The following is a 25,873-nucleotide window of genomic DNA, read 5'->3' as shown; positions in this document are numbered from 1 at the left end:
AACGCCATTTGGTTGTTACCAATTCAGGCGTATGCCTTTTGGGTTGGCCTCAGCCGCTGCTGTTTTTCAGCGGCTGATGCATAAACTCTTTGGAGACAAGGAAAATATCTCATTTTTTCAGGATGATATCCTGGTTGCGGCGAAAGACAAAGAGGGCCATGACTCTAAATTAAAACAAGTTTTGGAAACCCTACAGTCAGCAGGCCTGACTGTGGAGTTATCCAAGTGCAAATTCAGCCAAAGAAGTGTTTCATATTTGGGACACATTATAAGCGAAGAAGGTGTTGAACCCAAACCCGCATTAGTAGAGAATATAGTAAAATTCCCTGCACCTGTTTCAAAAGATGAGGTGAGAGCGTTTCTTGGCATGGCCGAGTATTGTGCCAAGTTTATAAAACATTTTGCTGCGAAAGTTTTCAATATACATGCACTTTTGAAGAAGAACATTAAGTTAGTATGGAGTGAATTGTGTGAGGAAGAGTTTAAATTGGTCAAGACCGAGTTGCAAAATGTGAATGCACTTGCCAGTTTTGACCCCAATATTGACTGCCTGTTAACCACTGATGCAAGTGACAAAGGCCTGGGTGCTGTGTTGTCACAATATGATCGGGATGGTAAAGAAAAGATAATCTTGTTTGCATCTAGGGCTCTTTCCCCTGCTGAGAGTAGGTACCCTATCATCGAGAGAGAAGCCCTTGCGTGTGCGTGGGCTTTAGAACATTTTCGAGCATTTGTTTGGGGCAAGCCTGTGATCATTCGTACTGATCATAAACCATTGATCCGTATCTTGTCATGTGAGGGTACGTCTGGTGCGTCAGCAAGATTAGCAAGACTATCTATGCGGATGAAGGAGTACATTTATAAAATGGTCTACCTACCTGGGAGAGATAATCGTGTTGCTGATTGCTTATCAAGACTTCCACCTCCTCTTGAAGAATGCGAGGATGAACCTTGGAGTGAATACTGTGTGGCATTAGTGCATGATTGTGGTGTGCCTGCCATAAATAAGACTGAATGGTTGGCCGAACAAGAAAAGGATGTTGTTTTGAAAAATGTATTAGAGTACATTTGCAAGGGTTGGCCCAGAAAGAGAAGTATTCCTGGATTGGATGCCTTTTGGCAAATCCGCATGGAGTTGTCCTCTGAAAATGGTATACTCCTTAGGGGTGATAGAATCGTTCCACCTGTGTCATTGAGAAGGAAAATTTTACAACTTTGTCATGAGGGGCATTTTGGAATTATGAGAACCAAATCTATTGTTAAAGGGATGTTTTGGTGGACAGGTGTGGACAGTTTAATAGTGGAGTTTGTAAGGAATTGTGTGGTTTGCATGTCCGCTGACAAAACACTAAGGACCTTTAAGCCTAAAATGAGTGATGGTTTAATACCCGATTTTCCTTGGGACACCATTGCCGTTGATATTATTGGAAAGTATGGGCTGGTTGCTATTGACCTTTTCTCCAAGTGGCCAGTTGTCAAATTTGTGGAGAAAATTGACACTCAGACGGTGCTTAAATTCTTAGACAAAATATTCATCGTGGAAGGTTTGCCTGTTTGTGTACTGTCTGACAATGGTGTCCAATTTACGTCCAAGCAGGCTAAGGAGTATTTTGACAGATGTGGTATTAAACATAAGACCACTGCATTGTACAACCCTAGTGGGAACGGCACTGTTGAAAGGTTCAACAGAGTGATCAAAGGCGTCATTCAGGCCTTTGTGCATAGTAAACTTGATTGGAAGGTGCAAGTACAGAAGGCGATTTGGTCATATAGAGTTACTGTGCAAAACAGCACTGGCATGTCCACGTTCACCATGATGAGAGGCAGAACAGCGAGGTGTAAGTTTAACCCTGGATGGCTTTTTGATGGGAAAATAGCATGTTGGTCTCCGGTTGATGTTAAAGATAAATTGCTGTCTACTCATGACAAAAGCAAGGAGTTTTATGATTGTCATCATAACACTAAAGATGTTTCTGTCAAGGTTGGAGATTGGGTGAGAGTTAAGAAACCCTTTAAGGTACCTAAGGGCGTGAGTCGCTTTGAACCACCATGTAAGGTTGCTGAAGTTTTAAGGAATTCAGTAAGATTAGACGATAGAATGGTGTGGAATCTTAAAAACATTGCAATGAACCCTGATCAAGATTGTGTAGAGGTGTTTTCCAATCTTAATGTCAATAGTTTTGATTGGGTAGAAGATCATTTTGAGAATAGTCATGTTCAGTCTCAACTTGCTAATGATTTTGCATCTACTTCTTCTGAACCCAAGCAATCCAGTTCGCCTTTGTGTAATGAGGGGGGAGTGGGCGAGGGTTGCAGTTCTGATGTTCAGACAACTACTCGTTTGGATGCACCTGATACTCAGAGTAAGGTCGTTGATGTTTTACCTGACAAAAGAACTAGAGCTTTGCCTGGTTGGCTTAAAGACTTTGCTATGTAATTTATTTGACTTTTTTTGTTGCCTTATCTTTTTTTTTTCTTCTTTCTTGCTGTGTTTCTTTTCTTCTGTTTTTGTTTCCTTTCATTGTATAAGGGGGGGGATGTGTTATGTTGTATGTTTCTTTAAGTTTCACGAGAGTCAGAATGTAGAATAGTATGATGTGGGAATTCCATGTAAGACATTCATTGTATGCTGAACTGTTGAGATGAGGACATCGCTTCCCTGGCTCCCACCTGTTATTTACCTAACTTTCTACAAATAAATATATACCTCAACTACACCTTGGTTTGGAGTACTTCACTACAATGGGCTAGTTTTGCTGTATGCCTGCTGCAACTAGAGTTGACTTTAGATGCCTGAATGTCACCCCCAACCTCATGTGTAATGGATTTGGGCATGAGCACGTGGTGGGCACGGTAGTTGCCTCTCAGGTTTAAAGCAACTTTGCAGCACTGTGAGGGGGCGCTACATTTTCAGCGTTGAACCCCCACATTCTGATGAGCAGTTGGCGGTGCGAGCAGGCCATGGGAGGTGTGAGGTGCGGCTGAGTATTTACTTTTGAGTGATGCGCCTGGCGTGGAGCGCAAGCAGTCTAAAGACTGTCCGTTTTGAAATGATATATCTGACTGGTGGGTGCCGCAGTTCGAGCACGTGGGTTTCACAGCAGGAGCATTAAGGCTTCTCTTGAGTGGACTGGTCATGGCAGTGTAAGGCGGAGCGAGCCAAGTACGGTGATGTCAGGTGGACCAGCCTACGCTGACATCTGTGCACCCTATCCGACGTCATAAAAGGGTGCACGAGTGACGTCAGGCAGTGCTGCCTCGTCGCACATCAACCCGACATCACAAGGAACAGGAAACGACCAGAATGGGGCCATCACAGCAGTGTGCGGGTTACAGGCAGCTGCGTGCCAGTCATAGTGTGAGCAGTGTATCTCATCCTAGGTGAACAGTGGGGGTTCTGTGTGCTTTGGAACTCATGTGAACAGGAGGATAAATGAAGCCTTTAAAGAACACTGTAGGCGGCAGGACAGGTGTGACTGCTATTCTCAGGATCATTCAAGGTTTAAACCCTGCCAACCAGGGCTCATTATGAAGCAGGTTATGACAATACCTGCCACTGCTGGGATTAATCTTTAATACTGTATTTGGATTGCAGAATGTTATGCTTATGTTGGCAATGCCTCATGCTGCTGAGATCAATTTTTAACACTGTATTTGTAACAATGCTATGCTTATGATGACAAGTTTTAAAACTTATGTGGCAGGTGTATGTGTTGTGCATGGGAGGTGCGCCCAAAGGTTTAAGAATGCGAGCTGCCCATTGGTCTGGAGGTGTGACCGTGTTTGAGTATCTTTAGTCCTATTGTGAGACCATGTTGTGAGGTTGGTCCTTATGTGAGACCTGAGTGAAGGGTATCCTTGGTCCTGAAGGGTGACCATGTTTTGTTGAGTGTGACTTGTTCGTCCTTGTGTGTGACCATGTTGTTGTTAGTTCTGCGAAGATTTTCTGTGTGTGGGAGTGAGGGTTGAAAGATACCTTGTGTGAAGATGATATCTGAGTGTGAAGATGCCATGTGTGTGGCGGTATCGGTTGAGAAACACCCAGTGCGAAGATACTATGTGAGCATGGGATGTGGATCGCGAGACACTCAGTGCTAAGTTGCCCTGTGAGTAGGGGATGTGTGTGGCGGTATTGGTTGAGAAACACCTAGTGCGAAGATACTATGTGAGCATGGGATGTGGATAGCGGGACACTCAGTGATAAGTTGCCCTGTGAGTAGGGCGATGTGGGTTGAGACACCCATTGCAAAGATGACATGTGAATGTGGTGGTGGGGTTTTAGAGACACCCAGTGCAATGATTTCCTGTGCATGGGAATGGGTAAGGGTTGGAAGATACACTTTTTGAAGATTCCCTTTTTGTGGGAATGTGTATGGGTTTTGGAGAGATGCCTTGTATGAAGATTTCCTGGGGAAAGTTGCAGGGGTACGTGCATTGCATCCCATGTTGTTATTAGTTCTGCATTGTATTTATGCACAGAGAGGATGCCGTGTGATTGCATCCCTATATGCTGTTACCCTTTGGGTTTGAGTGTGAGTCCGAGTTTGGCCGGCTAAGAGTTGGAGTTCCATGGTGAGGTGTTCTTACCAAAGATCCTTATTGTTGTCTTGTCCGTATTGAGCTTGAGACAGCTGGCTTTCATCCAGTTTGCAACTTCAGTCATGCAGGTGGTGAACTTGTTTCTAGTGTTGGGGGTCTTGTCCGAGAGGGAGAGTATGAGTTGTGTGTCATCTGTATAGGCAAGGATGTTGGTGCTGTGTGTGCTGATGACATTGGCCAGAGGAATAAAGTATGCATTGAAAAGGGTGTGGTGGAGCGATGAAACTTGGGAGACTGCGGGTGAGTTTTTCAGGCTTCCGAGGAGTATGGTGTTAGACTGGCAGCGTGTGTTCTGTCCATTAGTAAAGAGGAGAGTCATTGGAGAGCGGGTACTTGGATGCCTGATGAGGATGGGGTGTGAGACTGTGTCAAATGCTGCAGAGAGGTCCAAGAGATTGAGGGCTGATGTGTCTCCTCTGTCAAGGATCATGCGGATAACGCCTGTGGCGGCAATGAGTGCTGTTTCTGTGAACATATTTGCATTTTATTCTGGAAAACCTGCATCTACATATAATTTTTTATGTGATTTTTTAATTCCTGCACCTGTCCTGAAGACTGTGACCCTTGCTAATGGTTGAAAAATGTTTGGAGTTTGCAGACAGAAAACTTGTTAGATTTTTTTTCGTGTTTCCTGACCTCTATAATCATTTTACCTGGCCTTTAGTGTAAATCCACATTTGGAACTTTTCACCAGGCAATATTTCCCAAATTGCAGCCATTGCTCTTCTCCAATCTTGTAAACTGCTGCTACTTTTCGTCCATTTCGATGACTGTTAAGAGAAGGCAGGTAGCTGTTTGCCTGCGGCAGCAACACCCTCCCAATACCCAATAAACCTCCGCTTTTATTATCTCATTTTATAAGGACACATCTCTGGATTTCACATTCCTTTTTTTATCTTCGACAAAGCAAAGAGGAGAGCTGCCAGCTTGCTCATTTTGTAATTCATCTTTATTGGCAGAAATAGTGAGTTTATAAGCCGCTTTTTATCCATGGTTTGCCCAATTAGTAATTCCATGAGAGGCGGCTTCTGATTTCTGCCCTTCTTGCGGACGGCGTGGCGTGCAGCCGCAACTTGGAGCATTGAAGCACAATTATGGGGAAATATTCATGTCAGCTGCAGAGAGTGTCTATTTGTTGCACAAAAGGAGTCCGGAGTTCCAGGTGAGTAAACCTACAGTGAGCCAGACACATCCAGGCTTCTCTTAATACTAAACATGATGGCGTCACATGCAAAGTCACAATGAATAATAAAGAGGGAATTGGAGAATATTGCCCCCGTACTTATTCTAAGGAGCAAGGGTGTGAGGCAAGGAACAGTTACCCTGAATGTAAAGGGGGTCCTTGTTTGAAAGGAGCAGTGGGAATGCAAAGGTTTTATTACAAAAGTGAAGGTAGGCGTAAATCCTGAATATTGGCCTTCACGTGCTCCACAGTTTTCTGCTTTCTCCAACGCCTATCAGGACAAAATGTAATTCACTCAACTGGCCTTGCACATTGCAAGAAATGGGGTTATTGGTTGAAGGGGAAGAAAGCAACAACCACAATCCTTGTTTGGATGGGCTACAAAAGTCTCTAAATTAACCTGTGCGTAACCCTCTGGTGCTTGGCACAAAAGCAGTCAGGCTTAACTTAGAGGCACTGTGTTAAGAATTATGCACCACACAAACAGTAAAAAAGTGAAAACACAATACAGGAGAATTCCCACACCAATCCAGAAAAAAGAGTAGAATTTAATAAATAAAATGACACAAGCTAATACAGTCCAATCAGTAGAACCAGATCTATGAATTTTTATTGTTTTAGTGAAAAAGAGCACCTAAAACATCAACCACGGGTGTATGGTTGAACAAGAAGAAGCGTTGTCATCGAGGAACTACTGGATAGAGTCATGGTGAAGATTTTTACCTTCGGACTTTGTCATTTTTTGAAAGGCAAAAATCTCCAGTAGGACTGCAGTCTGCAGCCAATGAGGGTTACACGAGGCCGGATGCTGTTGCTCGGGGCTCTTCTGAACAGGATTTGCTGCAGAGAAAAATAATGTAGTGGGAGCAACAGCGAAGGCAAACCAACCAGTGATGTACCCTGGGCAGAAAGCCAGGCAGGTAGGTCCCGGTCTTCTTTTGGTTCTCAGGAAAACTATGGTAAAAAAAGTTTCTAAGTCCCAACTTTTAGCTTTAGTCAGGAGCAGCACCTCCATTACCACAACCAAGGGTCCAGGACTTTGACGAGCACCAATCGGGGTGGTCAGGACTCACTCAAGCAGAGGCCAGCTGCAGGGTTCAAGATCTCTGGAGCTTGCTTTATCGCTGTAGCTCACAAAAGAAGCCAGACAACTAGCACATGGACTCACTCTGGCAGTCCTGGGTTCAAGCAGCAAGACAGGCCTCAAGCATTAAGGCATCCTGGCCTACTATTTAGTCCATGCAGTCACTCTGGCAGTCCTGTGCTCAAGCAACAAGGCATGCATCAGGCAGTAGGGCAGTCCTCTGGTATCTGGAGGGCAGCCCTTTAAAGCACAAATAAGGCCTCAAGCAGCAGGGCAGTCTTCAGAAGTACACGGTGGTCCTTTTGGTGTCCTCCACAGGTCCAGGAATGTACTGAAGAGTTGGTCTGAGGTACCAATATTTATACCTGGTGCAAAGACTTGAAGTGGAGGAATCTACCTAGTTACCTCCATATTTGGTTCTGGAAAGTCCCTTCTTTTCCCTGCCTATGCTTCAAGTGGTCTAGTTTGATCTAAGACTGGTGTTAAGTTCCATTGTGAGTGTGCTGGAGGCGGCCCTTTAAAATGTAAGTGGGACAGGGAACAGCTCCACCCCACCCACCCTGGCAGGATGGCCCATCCTGCCAACACCTAGTTCCCCTTTGTTTCACTGTGTGGGAAGAACACCAAAATGTCAATTCCTAAGCTAGTCACAGTCATGTGACCCAGGACACAGGCTGCAGACACCAAATGGTTGGGACAAGAAAAGGTCAACTTTCTAAAACAATTTCAGAATTCTGACTCAAAATCCAACTTTACCATTAAAGAGAATTATAGATGACAATTCATTTGAGAGCAAAAGTGATATTTCTACCTTCTCTCAATCAAACGTTAGCACTTATTAAATGAAATAAGGTGACCCACTTTTATCCTATGGGAGAGGGAGGCCTCACAGTAGTGAAAAAAGAATTTGGGATTTTTTCACTACCAGGACTGGTAAAGCCTAAAAACACATGTCCGATTTTTCATTACAATGCATCCTGCATTGTGGGCTGTATAGGGCCTATCTTAGTTGTGGCTTATATGTATTAAAAAGGGAGTTGTAGAGCTAGGAAAATATGTTTTTGCCAGGTTGAATTTGCAGTTTTAAACTGCACTACAGGCTGCAATTGCAGACCAGTGATATGTTCTAAAGTTCTATTTCAGAGGATGGCACTGTGAGTGCTGCAAGCCTACTAGTAGTGTTTAATTTGCAGGCCCTGGGACCATGTAGTACCATATATTAGAGACTTATAAGTAAATTAAAGGTGCCAATAAGGTGTAGTTCAATGTTACCATGTTTTAGAGAGAAAGCAAAAGCTCTTTAGCACTGGTTAGCAGTAGTAAAGTGCACAGAGTCTTAATGTCAACAACAATATTTTCAGGAAAAACAGGAAGGGAGAAGGCAAACTGTTTAGGGGACACCCACATCAAGGATGGCAGGTCTAACTAGCACACATGTGATAAAATAGATTTAAACTCTCTCATCTTCTGCAAGAAGCAGATGACAGCTTGAACATCAGACTATATCAGGCGAATGCATCTTGCACATTTTCTCATCACAGTAGACTCGATCTAAAAGGTATGCCAATTGACACTCGCCATATAGAAGGCTGAACAATTAGGTATATGTGGTATTAAAATCAGTTCCAATTTGCATGCAAAAACCTAATCGAATGTAGCTTTGCATCCTTTTCATAGTTTTCAAAGGTCTAGCGAGAAAACATGTCCCTGCTTTTCCCATCTCTACAAAACAGCAACCCGGTCTTACTTCTGCCAGACTGTCAGGCCAGAGCATTAAAGAAGAAAAATGAACTTCAAAAGGGGCAGGAAAATTCTTTAATGAGCAAAGAGGTAAACAGTCCCACAAAGGATGACAGCAAGTAACAAGTGCGGTGCACAGCAAACCCTCTCTCATATCCAATGCTGGTTCAATCTCCTAGAATAGAACCGAGGGTAAACATTCTAACGCCAGCAGAATATGAAAGATAACACTCGCTAAAGGCTGACAAATAAACTAATGTGATTGACTTTGTTTAACATAGATAGGTACAACACAGACCTTAACTAGACTGAGCTACAATGGCCACTTCTATCCATCAGCAGCATAGATAGTTGCCATTGGTGCCCTCTGCCACAACCAACAAATGCCCCTGTTGTGTTCTCTAGTACCTCAGGAGTACACATGAAGCAATTTGAGAAGAGTTCGTAAAAATAGATTTTGTGATTTCTATTGCAGTGCCAATGGTTAGTCAAAAATATATTTGTATGCTTGATTCTCCAAGAGTAGAAGGTTTGACCACCCAAGGCTTAGTGGACTCTACATGCGCATGATAAATTGTGTTTGCACATCACATGTAAACTACGGGCTCCAGGCACAGTTTGCCTGACACACACAGAAGGCGATGGGAGGCTGCTTGCAATAAGTCTAACCACTGACAATAGCTCGGGGTATCACTCACACCCAGTGTTCTTTTGCTCTCTTTGCGACCTCAGTTTGGTCCTATCATATGTAAATGAGTCTTGACCCTGCTCCACATGGGAACAGTCCAGCCCGAACTGTCAAGCCAGGTCCTCCCTGAACCAAAAACAAGCAATCCAGACCTTGTTTCACCCTGGTTTTGGGCTTATCAGCTGGGTACAGCTTGTTTCCAGTGACACAGTGAGCATGGGACCAATACCTGGGCATTCCTCTTTGGGGTGGTACATGAAATACACAAAAGTTGTTGGAAAGCTGCTTACAATAAGTCTAACCACTGGCAATAGTTCAGGGAGCACTCCAACTCATTGTTCTTTTGCTCACCATGTCAGCTCAGTTTGGGCCCAGCCATGTACAAATCAGTCTTGTCCCTGCTTCTCATGGGATCCATCCAGCCCGAACTACCAAGCCAGGGCCTCCCTAAACCGGAACACAAGCAACCCAAGACCGATTTTACACTAGTTATGGGCAGTACGCCTGTCTGCATGAACCCACTTAGACCAAGTCATTGAACCATAGCCAACAGTGATAGGCCCTTGTTTTACATTTGGCCATTCTTGCCCCTTTATTCTTCTAACATCTCCGATGTGTTCATCGCTAACAAAGTAGGCTATTGTGATGTGCTGCATCTATGTTGTTTATTTATTTCGAAATGTAACTTTCAGAGAATGCAAGACCTACCTGGCGGCCAAGACCTGGAGCACCCTCCCCACCCACCTACGACTCACCCAGGACCATCTCTCCTTCAGTAAGCAACTCAAGACCTAGCTTTTCGAGCAGTAGCACCCCCCCCATCCACCCCCCTCACCCCCCCCCCACAGCGCCTTGAGACCCTAGCGGGTGAGCAGCGCGCTTTACAAATACTCTTGATTGATTGATGGACTGATTGACCTGACAGTCAGACTGTCCTCTGTCATGCCACCTCAGATGTATCACTTGCTATCCATTTTGATGGTGCATTTTGTGTACCTTTGTTTTTATCACTTGTCACACAGGTCTTTATGTATGCAAGCTGGTACCATACTGCTGTGATCATCCTTTGTTCTCGAAATTCAGACTGCTCCTGACAGTTCCTAAACTAGTGCCAAAAAGCACACAAAGGCAAGAATGTAAAGGCTAAAATGCTTTTGGCGACTAGGGAAAATTACCAAGGTTGGATCCTGAGCTTCATGCACAGCATAACCAAACAATAGATTTTGGTCAAAGATTTGGCCTTCCATCCTACCAGTACTGCTCAGAATTGATTGGGCGGAAACTAGTAAGCCAGGACTCACCAAAAGTTTACCAAAGGTTTGAGAAACACTTGACTTACTTGAAGTAGCAGAAAAAAACAATAGCTAAACTTGAGAGTTATGCAGTAAAAAGATCAGTCCTGCAGATTCTAGGATTCACTGCAGGTTTCTTCACTAGCAGTAATGTGGCGGTGTATTTCCAGGCGTCCGGGAAAGTAGCGGTGGTGAGTGGGTCACAGACTATCGAGAAGAGGGATGTGGGTGTCTCCTCATAGTAGTCTTAGTCTTGCTCTGCCCAATACTCTCTGAACGTGGAGATCAAAAAGAAATCATTGTTAGACCTCTCCGGTCCCATCTCAAGTCCAGGAGCAGCATTACCCAGAGTGTTAGGAGTTGCTCAGCCGAATGAAAAGCCTCTACACAGAGCACTCAATAGGCACAGCACGCATCTTATGACCTTTTGTGTCCAGTCCTAGCACAGTTGGAAGACACAGTACACCTGCAGGAGAAAACAGCTACAGGTGTGCACCACCTGAAAAATGGAATGGCAAGCAATGCTGTACAGCAGGTCTGTGCCTAAATAGTCGAGACTCACCCAAGATGGCAGCCATTCATTTCCAATTAGTTCTTGAATGAGGAGGTCACAAGAAACATACAGGCCTTAAGGATGGTAATTTCTCTTTTCAATGCTTCCAAAAGTAAGCAAGCATTGGTAAACCCAATTGGTCTTGAGCTGGATGCTGACCTTTGGGGTTTGCAAATGGTTATTTTGTTTGTGAATGGTATTTGCAAGAAAGCATGCATTGTGTAAAACATGTTTTTCCTAAAAGTCTATAGATATTGTAAAAGCAGACTTTGAGCCAGTAGTCCCTAGATCTGAAGGAGACGGCCTACTGTGAGGTTGTTTACATTATACGAAAACAAAATGCCATCACTGACAGTTAGGTATGTCAATGGCTGAAGTGGGCTGTCTCTCTACCTGCTCTGGTAGGCAGAAGCAAATTGCTAATGCCTCTGCAGCATATCGCTGGATGAAGAGGGTTGGTAGAAAAACTCTGAATTATATGTAGTAGTTTGAGAAATCAGTTGATGGTTGAGGGGGTGAAATCCTACTCAAGCAACACCAACAATTCTTATCAGGGTGAACCACAAAAACTCACAAAATTAACCTGTTATTAACTCTCTGGTAGCTTGGCACAAAAGCATCCAGGCAATGTATAAAACATGTATGCAGCACACAAACTGTAATAAAGTGAAAACACAACACAATAAAATTCCCACACCAATTTAGAAAATTAGAGTAAATTTTTAGAAATAAAATCCAACCAGTAAACACAGAATGATGAATTATTAATCTCTAAAGCGTAAACTAGCACCTAAAAGTTCAAAGTGTCAACCAAGGACATCTAGTTCTGAAAGATTGGAGAAAAGTTGTAAATTATGGATGACCATGATGGACTGCAGGTCAAATACACAAAGTGGATTGGGCCCGGTCTCTGTTTACCTTCGTACTTAAGAAAATATTTTGAAGAAATATGTCTGAGAAGAAAAAGTTCATTGGGCCAAGGCCGCCGGTGGTGTTTGAGGCGGAGGCGTCATCGCTGGGGCTGCTGGACGAAGACGGGGTGAAGATTCCTGCGTTTGGACTGAGGGCAAGATTACGAACCCACAGGCAGACCACCTGCCGGATTCCAAGTTGTATCTGGTGTGGGTGGTCCTGCAGTCCTGCAGCAGTGGTGCCTTTCAAAGGCTCGTACGTGAGCCTTACAAAGGCAGCACCATGGGAGTGTCAAAGCACGTTCCTGCACGTCATGGGCTGTTCAGTCCATGACGTGCAAGAATAGGAGTTGCATATCTACATGGGGACACATCATGTGCCCCCCTGCATGCACCCCCAGGCCCAGAGTCAACAGTGGGCGCTGTAGGGCCCCCTTAGTTTCCTTACCGCCACCCTTTTCATGACTGGCTCACTGCCATGAAAAGGGTTGCAGTGACGAAACTCGTAATATGCTCAGCAGTCCTCCAGTGGCAGTGCCAGCATAATTACAGTCTCACACTGCTGCGCCACCGACATGGGATCAGAGATCCCCGGTAGTTGCAGAGGTCCTGTGGTGGTCCCACCACCCTACTTGTAACATAGCGGGTGGATCACCAATCTGGCAGTTCAGGGACCGCGTGTATTCTCGCGGGACTTTGAGGTTACCTACAGTAATCATCTTTTACTGCGAGGACCATAAGTTACCCACTGACACAGTTCTCGTACAGTTGGGTTCCTTTCTTTTTTCTTTTTTCTGAGATTTCTACTCACTCATCTCACCACTAGTCATTACTTGGATCGGTACACATATTCTCTCACCATGGAGGATATACCAGGTCTAAGTTTCGATGAAGAGACCATAGAAGGGGCACTCAGATCGGCTCCCTCACTCTTTGGAATGGGTGGGGCCTCTGCCTCAAGTTCTGCTAATGAGGATTGGACTACGGTTACCTTGCTTAAAAAAGAATGGCTAAGGATTACTGTACACGGGGCAATGATGACAGAGTACCTCAGGGCCAAAATTGCCCCCCAGGGATTAACAGTAAACATCATGCCAAGGTTGTTCCTTGAAGATGGTCAATTCAAAATTGACTGGTGTCATATCTCTTGGAAGTGTACGAAAGACCTTCTGTTTCTGATTGTCAAAACGGCCAAAAGATTAGCTGACGCTCTTCTCGTCAAGATCGCAGCAATCGAAACATCGCTTCAAAGCACAATGAAGAAAACTCAGTTCACAGCTAAACTGGCGGAGATTAACCAGGAAATCACTGATAACCAAGATTTTCTGATACAACAAAAAATGACAAAACTGCAAAAGGACATAGCCAAGTTCGACAAGGAGAAGGTTTATCCTTATCTCAAGGAGGGTTACACCAATAGTAAGACCAGCTACTCTGCTGATGAGAGCTCGGGTAATGACAGTCGGAGGGGTTCCTCTGGAAGTGATTCCAATGATAGGTATCCGTCCAACAATAGAGGCAATCAACGCCGCCCCAGATGGAACCAAATGCCGAACAAAGGCCAAATGTACCAAGGGCATCCACAGATGCCACCTCCTTGGCAATACCCCTTCTATCCTCAGGGCCCTCCACAATTCTATCCAGTTAACCCACCTTTTTTAGGCAGAGGTTGGGGCAGAGGGAGAGGGCGCAAGCGAGGAGGACAAAAGACTGTCCAATGGCAAGACCAACCGATTGCACAGACAGCGGTAGAGACCAGGAGCACAACCAGAGGCAGGAAAGTCTAATAGTGAACCTATCCAGTAGACCATTGAACAGACTGGAGACAGAAATCCTTGAGAAGGGATTAGGTTTTGTTCCCACTCCTTCACCAGATAGCTTCACAGAAATGTGCGAAGTGAAACAACTTTTTAGGAAGGTTCGCCTTCGCTCCTTCTTCGCAGACACACCTGACCAAGACAGAACAGATACAGGGTTACGTAAACCTTCTACCTTCACCCCTTCTGACTCAATGGTACCCCCTGAAATACTAGCCTTTGAGAAGGCAGTACTCAGAAGCCTCGAGAACAAACCAACCACCAACTCGTACCAAAACCTTAGCAACGCTCAGAAATTGGCTGTCCAAACACTGGGTAATGACACCAGCATAGTGATTAAACAGGCCGATAAAGGTGGGGCTACTGTTATCCAGAATAGTATCGACTATGATATTGAATGCAAACGCCAACTGTCCAATACCACCTACTACAGACCACTCATGGCAGACCCCACTAAACGACTTAGCGGGACAATTGCAAGTCTTGTTTTGGAAGGCGAGACAAATGAGTGGATCTCAAAGAACGAAGCAGCATTCCTAGTCACCACAGACCATGTCATTCCGTACTTTTACACCCTCCCGAAAATTCACAAAGGGACATCACCAGTACCCGGGAGGCCTATTGTCACTGGCATTGGCTCAGTGCTTGAGCCACTGTCAACATTTTGTGACTATTTTCTCCAACCAGTGGTAAACAAAATACCATCCTACTTACAAGACACCAGGGATGTCCTCTGCCTCATCGAATCCATTGAGGGGAGGGAAAACGTTGATCTTCTCCTTACCATGGATGTTGAGGCCTTATATACAAACATTCCTCAGCAGGCCACATTGGAGGCTGTTGAATCCACTTTGCTATTGGAGGAATGGTCATCCCCCACTCCAGTTTCGTTCATAAAGGCATGCGCTTCCCTTGCATTGACTGAAAATTTCTTTCAATATGGATCCCAACTATACCATCAGATCCAGGGGACATCTATGGGTTCAACTTTTGCCCCTAGCCTGGCGTGTATCTATATGGCTACTTTTGAGGAAAACAATATAAGGTCAGAAACCAACCCCTACCTCGCCAATATCACCCTGTGGCGTAGGTATATTGACGACATCCTCATCCTCTGGAAAGGGGACCGGATCACTTGTGTGGCTTTTTGTGCCTGGATTAATCTTCAAAACCCTTATCTCAAGTTTACGGGTGCCATCTCTGAAACCACCATCCTTTTTCTTGACCTCTGTATCAATCTCAAGCCTACTGGACTGAGTACAACCCTCTATCGCAAAAACACAGATAGAAATAGCCTGTTACTGTACAAAAGCCATCACCCCAAAGGCCTGAGGGACAATCTCCCATTCGGGCAATTCCTCAGGGTCAGGAGGAACTGCACAGAAAGATCAGAGTTCCAAAGGGAAGCAACCCAACTCCAACATAAATTGCAGGACAGAGGTTACCCCACCAGATTGCTAAACCAGTCACGAAAAAGAGCACTTAACAACCCACGTGAGAACTTATTGGAACAACGAATTAAACCCACAGATAATCAGATAACATGTGTTACCTGTTTCACTCCAAATTCGTCCTTCCTGAAAAAAACTATAAATAAACACTGGCCCATAGTGAACTCTAGTGGACTTCAAATTCCTAGTCCCAGATTCGCCTTTAAAAGAACAGCTAACCTTAAGGATGCCTTAATACACGCATGTCCTAAGAAAAACACGACTGGCAATCAGAGAACACTGTGGGACCTACCTCCAGAGGTGGGACACTTCCCCTGTGGTGGCTGTGCCGTTTGTCCACAGACAGTTCAGTGTAAAGAAGTGCGAATCTCAGAAACCTTCTTGTGGCAACTACGTAAACACACAAACTGCAATAGCACAAGGTGTATCTATATGATCACTTGCCCATGTGGAAAGAACTACATAGGGATGACCTTGCGGCAGATCAAAGTGAGAATAATGGAGCACAAAAGCAACATCAGGTGCTCCAAAACACATACCAAACTGTATGAACATTACTGCCTAAACAATCATTCCGCAGACAGTCTCACATGGCTGGTTTTGGAATCCCATCCTACTATTTCCAAACAAGCTCTATTTAGGATAGAGCAAAGATGGGTCCACCGTCTCCAATTGGACTCCCTGGGTTTGAATGACTCAGTTCCATGGGCCTCCCTGAGTATGTAACTAAAATGATCCTGTCATTAAGCCTGAGGTTGAATAACTCAGTTCCAGGGACCCCCCTGGGTATGTAACTAAATTGACCTTGTCATTAAACCTTGTTTTCTCCCTGGGATCATACACTGTTTGAAAAAATCCCCACTATACCTTGCCAGCCATTACACATACTGTGCAAATACATCCTGTCAGTACACATGATGTGTATGTTTACTTTTAATCTCGCCGGGTGTTGGGTCCTCCACTTCCCCCTCGAACATTGCTTTGCTGTATGAATCCCCATTGCACCCATTCTGTATCCATACCAAACACGCTCTATGGCTGGACAGCTAACTGCATGGGGATTAACGTACACCCTCGTAGAGAATCTGACTTCCATTGAAATCCCCACTCTGGAACCACCCTAAGCCACCGATCGCTCCCTTCCAATATGGGCACCGCAATAACCAGTTGATCCAATACTGAGAATGCAGACCCATTGCGCATGCGCGAGTGTGACCACGGGGGCGGTACACAGGCGGCAGGACTCGATTACGTATGCGGAAGCTGGATACTTAATCCACGGTCTCCAAACACTGGCCGTTACCAGCTGCTCTGCGTCTTGTCCTAGACGCCGATCGTGGGGTAGGTGCACCGGCCAGGACCGGATGCGTACATAGGTAAGAAATAACCCTTGTCCTCTACGAAATCCTGGAACCAGATAGGCGGTGAGTCTTGGCCACTTGCTCTCTCGGTTCGGCGGGGCGCCGGGTCTCTTGTGTGGCCCGTCGCGACCATGCAGCAGTATTTCTATGTAGACCTGTACGGTGGCGGTGTGGGTTTGGGCACTGTTCAGGGCTGCTTTGTGGCTCCTTGTTGTGCTCCCTTTACTTTGTTTCTGGGGACGCGACTCGGTTGCTGCGGGCGCCTGGCGCGGCGCGTACTCTACCGCATTGGCCACTTTGCCGGACCTGCTCATACTATGTGTAGTGTAGTATTCCACTTTATATGTTCCAATTGGAATTGTTATGGTTCTTTCTTACTTGGACATTCTAATGTTAGTAATGTTCAGTTAAGCCTGTGTACTTGTTCATGGTGGTTGTTCAAGCTGTCTACTGCTAATAAACTTCGAACAAGCATCTACCTGACTCCTCGTGTTACAACACAACTTTGGCGACGAGGATGGGATACAAAAGCGTGAAGCAAGAAAAGGACCCACTTTCTTTTCAAAAACAATTTTTTTTTTTTATTTTCCTAAAAATTAAGTTTGGAGACAGCGTTCACCTTTCCTATCAAAGATCAATTGAAGGTACTTTTATTTTATTCTCTGTGTTAAGTGATTGCACCAGCGGCAGTTCCTATCACCTTATGTGCTCTGATCGCACCTGCGGCAGCTTTATTATTTCTACTCAATTTATAACGCTCTGAGACTTTTTCTATCTGTTCTACAACTCCTACGTGTAATTCCGACGTTTATTTCTCCCTGTGTGAAGCTCCCCCTAAAATCCTGTTTTCCCAACATATTTATTTACTTTTCATTTTTCTTCGTTCGGCATCTATCCTGTGAAGCATTTTTTTAAACCTACTGTAGTTTCCAGCTCGTGGTGGCGCTCCATGTTTTTCAATGTTCTTCACTACGCGTCTGGATTCTTCGTGTTCACCACTCCACAGCGCAGTCTGTCACCGCGCACTTGTCTTGTCATCACGTTTTCACGCATAACGTTGCGTTAAAACGTTCCGTTCCAGCAGCCATTTTGTCTCCATAGCAACGAGCAACAAGTCGGAAGTCCGTGTGAAGCTGTGTTTTACCCTATTATTTTTAGTGATACATTTCTACTGATTTCTTCTCCACAACTAAAACTTTGAACGTCATAAACTCCTTTTGGGTAAACATTTCTCCCTGTTTATAAAAAAAAAAAAAACAATCTACATTACCACATCTATCAACATTGGACAACGAAATCAACTAGACAACGGTGACTACCTTTGTTATTTTCTTTTCTTTCCTTTATTTGTATTTTATGTTTTAAAAAAAAAAAGAATGTCTAATAACATTATTTCACCTGCACATTTTTTACCTTCAGCTGGTGATCCCAAAGTAGAATGGGATCTTTGGTATCCAACTTTCCTAGCATATGTAGATGTAGTGGAGGAAGACGGTTGTTCTACTAAAAGGAAACTTGCTTTGTTAAAGAACTGTCTAGGTGGTGCTGGACTCAAAGAATTAGAAAGTTTGCCTCCCATTGAAAATATAGGTGCTGGTGATTTAAACATTTTTGAGGTTGTTATTAAGCAACTAAGTACCAGGTTTGGAAGAAAAATTAACACTGTTATGGAAAGGTTTAAGTTCTACTCTAGAGTACAAAAAGAAGATGAATCCATTGAGACTTATGTAGCTGCTTTGCGCACTTTGGCTGGCTCTTGTTCTTTTGAAACTATAAATTTTGATCAAGTTTTAAGGGACCAAATTATGATGCGCACCAAGAGTAAAAAGATCCAAGAACGCTTGTGGATGGGCACTGAATCTTCCCTCAGTGCTGTATTAAACATTGCTAAGGGTATTGAGCAATCTGAATTATTTGTAAATGAAATAAGAGGTCACGAGGTAAAGAGTAAAGTAATAAATCCTGAGGTTTCTTTAGTAAGGAATCCTTCCAACTACAGGAAGCCTGCATTTTTTCCTACTAGAAAAGATAAATTTGGTAAAGATAATAAATCTTTTGCTAAACAATCTCAAATCATATGCTATAGATGTGGAGCTAATGATCAATGATTATCCCTGACGTTGCATTCCTCACGGAGACCTGGATGCCTCCTCAGCACCCGACATCGCCATTGCCATCCCAGAGGGCTACAAGATCACCCGGAGGGACCGCACCGCCAACCAGATAGGAGGAGGCATCGCCATCATCCACAGGGACACCATCCGCATCACGACCTACACCGACGACATCCTGACTACCGCCGAACACCTACACTTCCAGATCCACACCGACCCGAAGACCACCCTCAGAGGCACCCTGATCTACCGACCCCCGGGACCACGCACCCAATTCAGCGAGGACATCGCCGACTTCGTCAGCCCGCATGCCCTCCCCTCCGCTGACTACATCCTCCTGGGGGACCTCAACTTCCACCTGGAGAACAACAACGACCGCAACACCACCACCCTGCTCGACAACCTCGCCAACCTCGGACTCAACCAACTGGTGACCACCCCCACCCACCTCGCCGGACACACACTCGACGCCGTCTTCTCATCCAGCAAAGACATCGCCTTCAGCCACGCCACAGGACTCCACTGGACGGACCACAGCTGCGTCCACTTCACCTTCAGAAGAACGACGACCCACCACCACCAGCAACAGGTCGCCCGCAGAAGCTGGAGCAAGATCACAGCCGACCAGATCGCCGCTTCCCTGAGCCAGCACCCTCCCGCCAGCTCAGCGAACCCCAGCCAGGCCGCCGACAACCTCACGTAGTGGATCAGCAACTGCGCGGACGAACTCGCCCCACTGAGGACCCCGCCCAGCAGACCCGGCAGCAAGAAGGCCCCGTGGTTCACCGACGAACTCAAGAGCTCCAAGAAGAACTGCCGAGTACTCGAGAAAGCCTGGAGAAGGGAGCCAACACCGGACAACATGACCACCCTCAAGCTTGCCACCCGGAAGCATCACCAACTGATCCGCGACACCAAGAAAAGTGCATTCAAGGACCGGTTGGATAACAACGCACACAACAGCAAGGAACTCTTCAACATCGTGAAAGAGCTCTCCAACCCCAACGCCGGAAACAACGACATCACCCCATCGCAAGAACTCTGCAACTCCCTCGCCTCCTACTTCCACAACAAGATCGCGGACATACACAACAGCTTCAACACCCAACCGATGAATGCCACGTCCAACTCGACCGAACCACCGCCCCCCACCACCACCCTCCGCGCCTGGACTCCGATCTGCACCGAAGAAACCGTCCGCATGATGAACTCCATCCACTCCGGATCTCCGACCGACCCCTGCCCTCACCACGTCTTCAACAAGGCCGATGCCGTCATCGCACCCCACCTGCGGGACATCATCAACACCTCCTTCACCACCGCCACCTTCCCTGAGAGCTGGAAGCATGCCGAACTCAGCGCTCTACTCAAGAAACCAACAGCGGACCCCACCGAACTCAAGCACTACCGCCCCATCTCGCTGCTCCCGTTCCCAGCCAAAGTCATCGAGAAGACCGTCAACAAGCAGCTGGCCGCCTTCCTCGAGACGAACGGATCCCTCGACCCCTCACAGTCTGGCTTCCGAGCCAACCACAGCACCGAGACCGCCCTCATCGCTGCCACCGATGACATCCGAACCCTGATGGACAATGGAGAAACAGCGGCCCTCATCCTACTAGACCTCTCCGCGGCCTTCGACACCGTCTGCCACCGCACCCTAGTGCAGCGCCTCAGCAACGTCGGAATCCAGGAGAAGGCGCTGGAATGGATCATCTCCTTCCTCGACGGAAGAACACAGAGAGTCCGTCTACCACCGTACAAGTCAGAGGCCACCGAAGTCATCTGCGGCGTCCCTCAAGGATCCTCGCTGAGCCCAACCCTCTTCAACGTCTACATGAGCCCCCTCGCGGCCATCGCACGCCAACACAACCTCAACATCATCTCCTACGCCGACGATACCCAGCTGATCCTCTCCCTGACCAACAACCCCGCCACCGCCAGAGCCAACCTTCACGAAGGAATGAAAGAGGTAGCCGAGTGGATGTCGACCAGCCGCCTGAAGCTGAACTCGGACAAGACGGAAGTCCTCATCCTGGGATCCTCGCCCTCCGCCTGGGACGACTCCTGGTGGCCCCCCGCCCTGGGCACCGCACCCAAACCGACAGACCACGCACGCAACCTGGGCTTCATCCTGGACTCCTCCCTCTCCATGACCAAGCAAGTCAACGCAGTCTCCTCGTCATGCTTCAACACCCTGCGCATGCTACGGAAGATCTTCCGGTGGATCCCCACCGAGACCAGGAAGACTGTCACCCAGGCACTCGTCACCAGCCGACTGGACTACGGCAACGCCCTCTACGCCGGAACCACCGCCAAGCTCCAGAAGAGACTCCAACGGATCCAGAACGCCTCAGCCAGACTCATCCTCGACATCCCACGACACAGCCACATCTCCGGACACCTAAAAGACCTGCACTGGCTCCCGGTCAACAAGAGAATCACCTTCCGTCTCCTTACCCACGCACACAAAGCTCTTCACGACCAAGGTCCGAGCTACCTCAACAACCGCATCAACTTCTAAGCTCCCAAATGACACCTCCGATCAGCCAGTCACGCCCTCGCCGCCGTCCCCCGCATCCGAAGAACGACAACAGGAGGAAGGTCCTTCTCCTACCTGGCCGCCAAGACCAGGAACTCCCTCCCGACCGACCTGCGCGTGACCCAAGACCACCTCGCCTTCAGGAAGAAGCTCAAGACCTGGCTGTTCGGGTAGCAGCAGCACCCCCTCCCCCCTAGCGCCTTGAGACCCTCCGGGTAAGTAGAGCGCTCTATAAATGCCTATGATTGATTGATTGATTGATTGATTGATGTAGGAAATTATAGAGATTGTTCAGCTTGGAACAAAATTTGCATTAAATGCAAAAAGTCAGGTCATTTTAGCAAAATGTGTAAGTCCTCACAAAAAGTTAATTATTTGTCTTATGAAGAATGTGATGTTCTTGAACAACCGTCTGAAATTAACACTATGTTATGTGTTGGTGATACTGAATGCAAAGGCTTTCCCAGTGATATGATTTCTATTAATGGTGAAGAAATATCGATGCTTATTGATTCTTGTGCCTGGTATACCACAATTGGCAAAAATATTTTTGACAGATATTGGAGCTCAACGAAACTGTTACCACCTGATATACATCCGGGGGGGTACACTGGAAAGAAAATCGATCTTGAGAGTTACATGTGGGCTGACATTAAATTTAAAGATAGGACTACTAGAGGGAAGGTATATGTCTCCGCCAAAGGTGCGTCTATCTTGTGTTGGCCTCATCAACACAATTTAGGGATCAAGCTTGACCCTAATGCTTCTCCTCCTGTATATGTAGTTCCACCTGAAAATGATTTTATTGCCCAATTAAAAAAGGATTTTCCTTTTATTTTTAATGATAATTTGGGAGTCTTTGCTAACTTCAAACACTGTATCATTCTTAATGAATAAGCCATTCCCATCCGACATAGAGTCAGGAATGTACCTTTGGCATATCGTGACAAACTGAAAGTAATTTTGTCAGATCTTGTTTCCAAGAAAATAATTGAACCGGTTGAGTCATCCCCATGGGTTTCGCCAGTAGTTTTATCTCTTAAGAGCAATGGCGAACTTCGTCTATGTGTAGATCTCCGCAGTCTAAACAAGGAGATCTGGATTGATAGACATCCTTTACCTCACATACATGAACTTATTTCTACCCTTTCAGGTGCTTGTGTTTTTTCTACACTAGACTTAACTAGAGCTTACCATCAGGTAGTTTTGCATGAAGATTCGAAATTTTTGACCACTTTCATTACACCTGAGGGTATGTTCCAATATTGTCGAATGCCTTTTGGTCTAGCCAGTGCGGCATCTGTATTCCAACGTCTTATGAAGACAGTGTTAGAAGGCTGTGAGAGAGCAATTGCCTTTCAGGATGACATTCTAATACATGGGAAAAATTTCGAGGAACATGACAGAAATCTTGTAAAGGTTTTAAAAAGTGTTCAAGAAAATGGGTTGACATTAAAGCTATCCAAATGTAAATTTAGGCAAAGTAAAGTTGAATATCTTGGTCACGAAATTTCTGCCCTGGGTATTAAACCTAAACTCAATCATATCAAAAGCATATAAAAAGCTCCTGCGCCTTTAAACAAGGATCAGCTAGTTTCTTTTTTGGGCCTTACTGAATTTTATAGTAAATTTGTTCAAGACTATGCCTCAAAAGTACATCCTCTTAGGTTGTTATTAAAAAAAGATGCAAAATTTTCATGGAACAATGATCAGCAACATGCGTTTGATCTGCTGAAGCAGGAAATTACCAATGCTCCTTTTTTAAGGCCGTTTGATCTTGGGAAAGAGTGTATAGTGTGCATGGATGCAAGCAACGTAGGTTTGGGTTCTGTTTTAATGCAGAAAGACAAAGGTGAAGAATACGTAGTTTCATATGCTTCAAGAACTCTCCGGGGTGCTGAGTACAACTACTCTACAATAGAAAAAGAGTTATTAGCATGCACTTGGGCCTCTGAACATTTTAGGCAATTTCTTTGGGGAGCTAGATTTCGTTTAAGAACTGACCATAAACCTTTAATTAACATGCTGGCAGCTGGTGGTGGTAGAACGTTAACTGCGCGTCTAGCACGTCTAGCTGCAAAATTACAGGAATTCCAATGTGTTGTTGAGTATGTTCCTGGTCGTTTAAATGTGCACGCTGACTGCATGTCCAGGTTGCCTTTGGTCAATTCTGTCTTTTCTGGCAATTTGAACAATGATTCTGATGTTATTTTTAACATTGATGATGTTAATGATTGCGGTACTGCAGGTTCTTCTGGTGGTATTTCTGAAACTGAGTGGAGAGAAGCGATGGCGAATGATCCTAGTTTGCCTTTGTTAACTAGGTACTTACAGTATGGTTGGCCTCAAGAACGAAATTTGTCTGGCGATATTCTTTCCTTTTTCAAGTGAAAGATGCACTTATGTTTGACCAAGGTTTCATCATCCGATGTGATAAGATCATTCCTCCTGTTTCTTTGAGAGGAAGAATTATTTCTATGGCTCACGAGGGGCATATGGGCATGTCTAGTACTAAGAGACGCATTCGTGAATTTTACTGGTGGCCTGGTATTGATAAAATGGTCGATAAATGGGTTAGTTCATGCTCTCCTTGTGTTAAAAGTGACAAAACTGTCAAACCTTTGGCAGTGGATGTTTCCCCTATTGAATTTGTTTCTTGCCCCTGGAAGAAGTTGGGCATTGACATAATTGGACCTCTTAATTTATCTTCTCACCAAAATGTGTTTGGGTTGGTTCTCATCGACTATTTTTCCAAATGGCCAGAATTAAAGATTGTTGACAAGGCTGGGTCTACCCAAATTATTCAGTTTTTAGACGAGGTTTTCTGTAGGGAAGGCATACCTGCTGAAATTGTGTCGGACAATGGCCCGCAATTTATTAGCAAAGAGTTCTTGTCTTTTCTCCAGAGGTGTGGTGTTGTGCACAAAAGGGTGTCAAATTACAACCCCCAGCCCAACGGTCAAACGGAACGCTTCAACAGAGTCATCAAAGAGTCCATTCAGCTGGCTATTAAGAGTAATTTAGATTGGAAGAAAACTTTGCGTGCCACTTTACTGTCATATCGTACTTCTCCCAACTCTGTCACAGGTTTTTCTCCGTTTGAGTTGCTTAGAGGTAGGAAATCTGGATCCAAACTTCTTCCCTGGTGGATGAAGGTTAACTTTTCCTGCGAATCCTCAGTAGATCCTGACAAAGTTAAGGACAGAGTTTTGAGATATCAAGAGAAAGTGAAAACCAGTTTTTTGTCATCTAAAAGTTCTTGCCGGAAGGTCAAGGTGGGTGATTTTGTACGTGTCAAGTTTGGTAGGGTTTTTGATAACAAGTGGAACAAATGGTCGGATCCTTGCAAGGTTACTGAGGTATTTTCCAAAGCTGTGAGAGTTGAGGATGGCAAGATATGGAACTTTAGAAGGGTTTCTTTGTGCAAAGGTGTGAATCCTGGTTTGTATTCAGACACTAAATCGTGTTCTGCTTTGCCTTCCACCAGTGATCATTCCATTTCTAAGCCCAATGTTTCTGTTGAACAAAATGATGCATCTTATTCTCCTTTGCTTGACACTTTTGGATGTGAAAGTCAAAATTAGGATAGTCCTATTCCCATGTTTGACAATTGCAATCAGAATAGTGAACAGTCTAGTGCTACGCATGATGAAAACTCTGTTAATGATAATGTTCCCATACAGAATTCTGATGTTTCTAATGATTCTGTCCAAAGAAAAAGTGTACGTGTTAAACATACTCCTGTAAAGTTGCGTGACTATTTTCATTGAGTTTTTCTTTTTGTTTTTTTGTGGGTTTTTTTAGGGGGGAAGGTGTGTAGTATTCCACTTTCTATGTTCCAATTGGAATTGTTATGGTTCTTTCTTACTTGGACATTCTAATGTTAGTAATGTTCAGTTAAGCCTGTGTACTTGTTCATGGTGGTTGTTCAAGCTGTCTCCTGCTAATAATCTTCGAACAAGCATCTACCTGACTCCTTGTGTTACAACAGGGAGCATGGGCTACCTCACCAGCTTAAGTGAGAGGCAACTTGCCAAACCTCCCTCTTCATGCCCGTGTTGGTGGGGAGCCACACAATCCCAGTAACCGACGACCCATTTTTTCTGCATTAACAACTCCCTGACAATGTCACAATGATTCCCCCCCTACCAGGTACCTTACCTATCAGCCGGTCCCACGGGAGCAGACTGTGAGGTACCTCAGGGAATCTTCCAGGGTAAGCCTGTTCCCTACAACAATCCTTTCCTGCATTGCAGCATTTTTTACCTATATATCTTCATAGTTATTACCGTTGCATGGTGTGTCACATATAAGTTGATTCTGTAAATCCAACAACAACTTGTTTTGATATATGCACGGTTTTTATCTTTCACAATAGGTTTTGTGTGTGTGCCTGCACTACAGTTGGGTAAATCTTTCACTTTGAAAGACTTCACTGACGCTGATAATTTTGTGAATTGTGTTCATCTTTACCCTTACAGGTTTTAATACTACAGCAGGACCAATCGGCCTGCCAACCCAGTATTATCAACAACATATGG

This window comes from Lissotriton vulgaris, chromosome 6, assembly GCF_964263255.1.
Source record: "Lissotriton vulgaris chromosome 6, aLisVul1.2, whole genome shotgun sequence".
Lineage (NCBI taxonomy): Eukaryota > Metazoa > Chordata > Amphibia > Caudata > Salamandridae > Lissotriton > Lissotriton vulgaris.
This window is presented reverse-complemented; position numbering follows the sequence as displayed.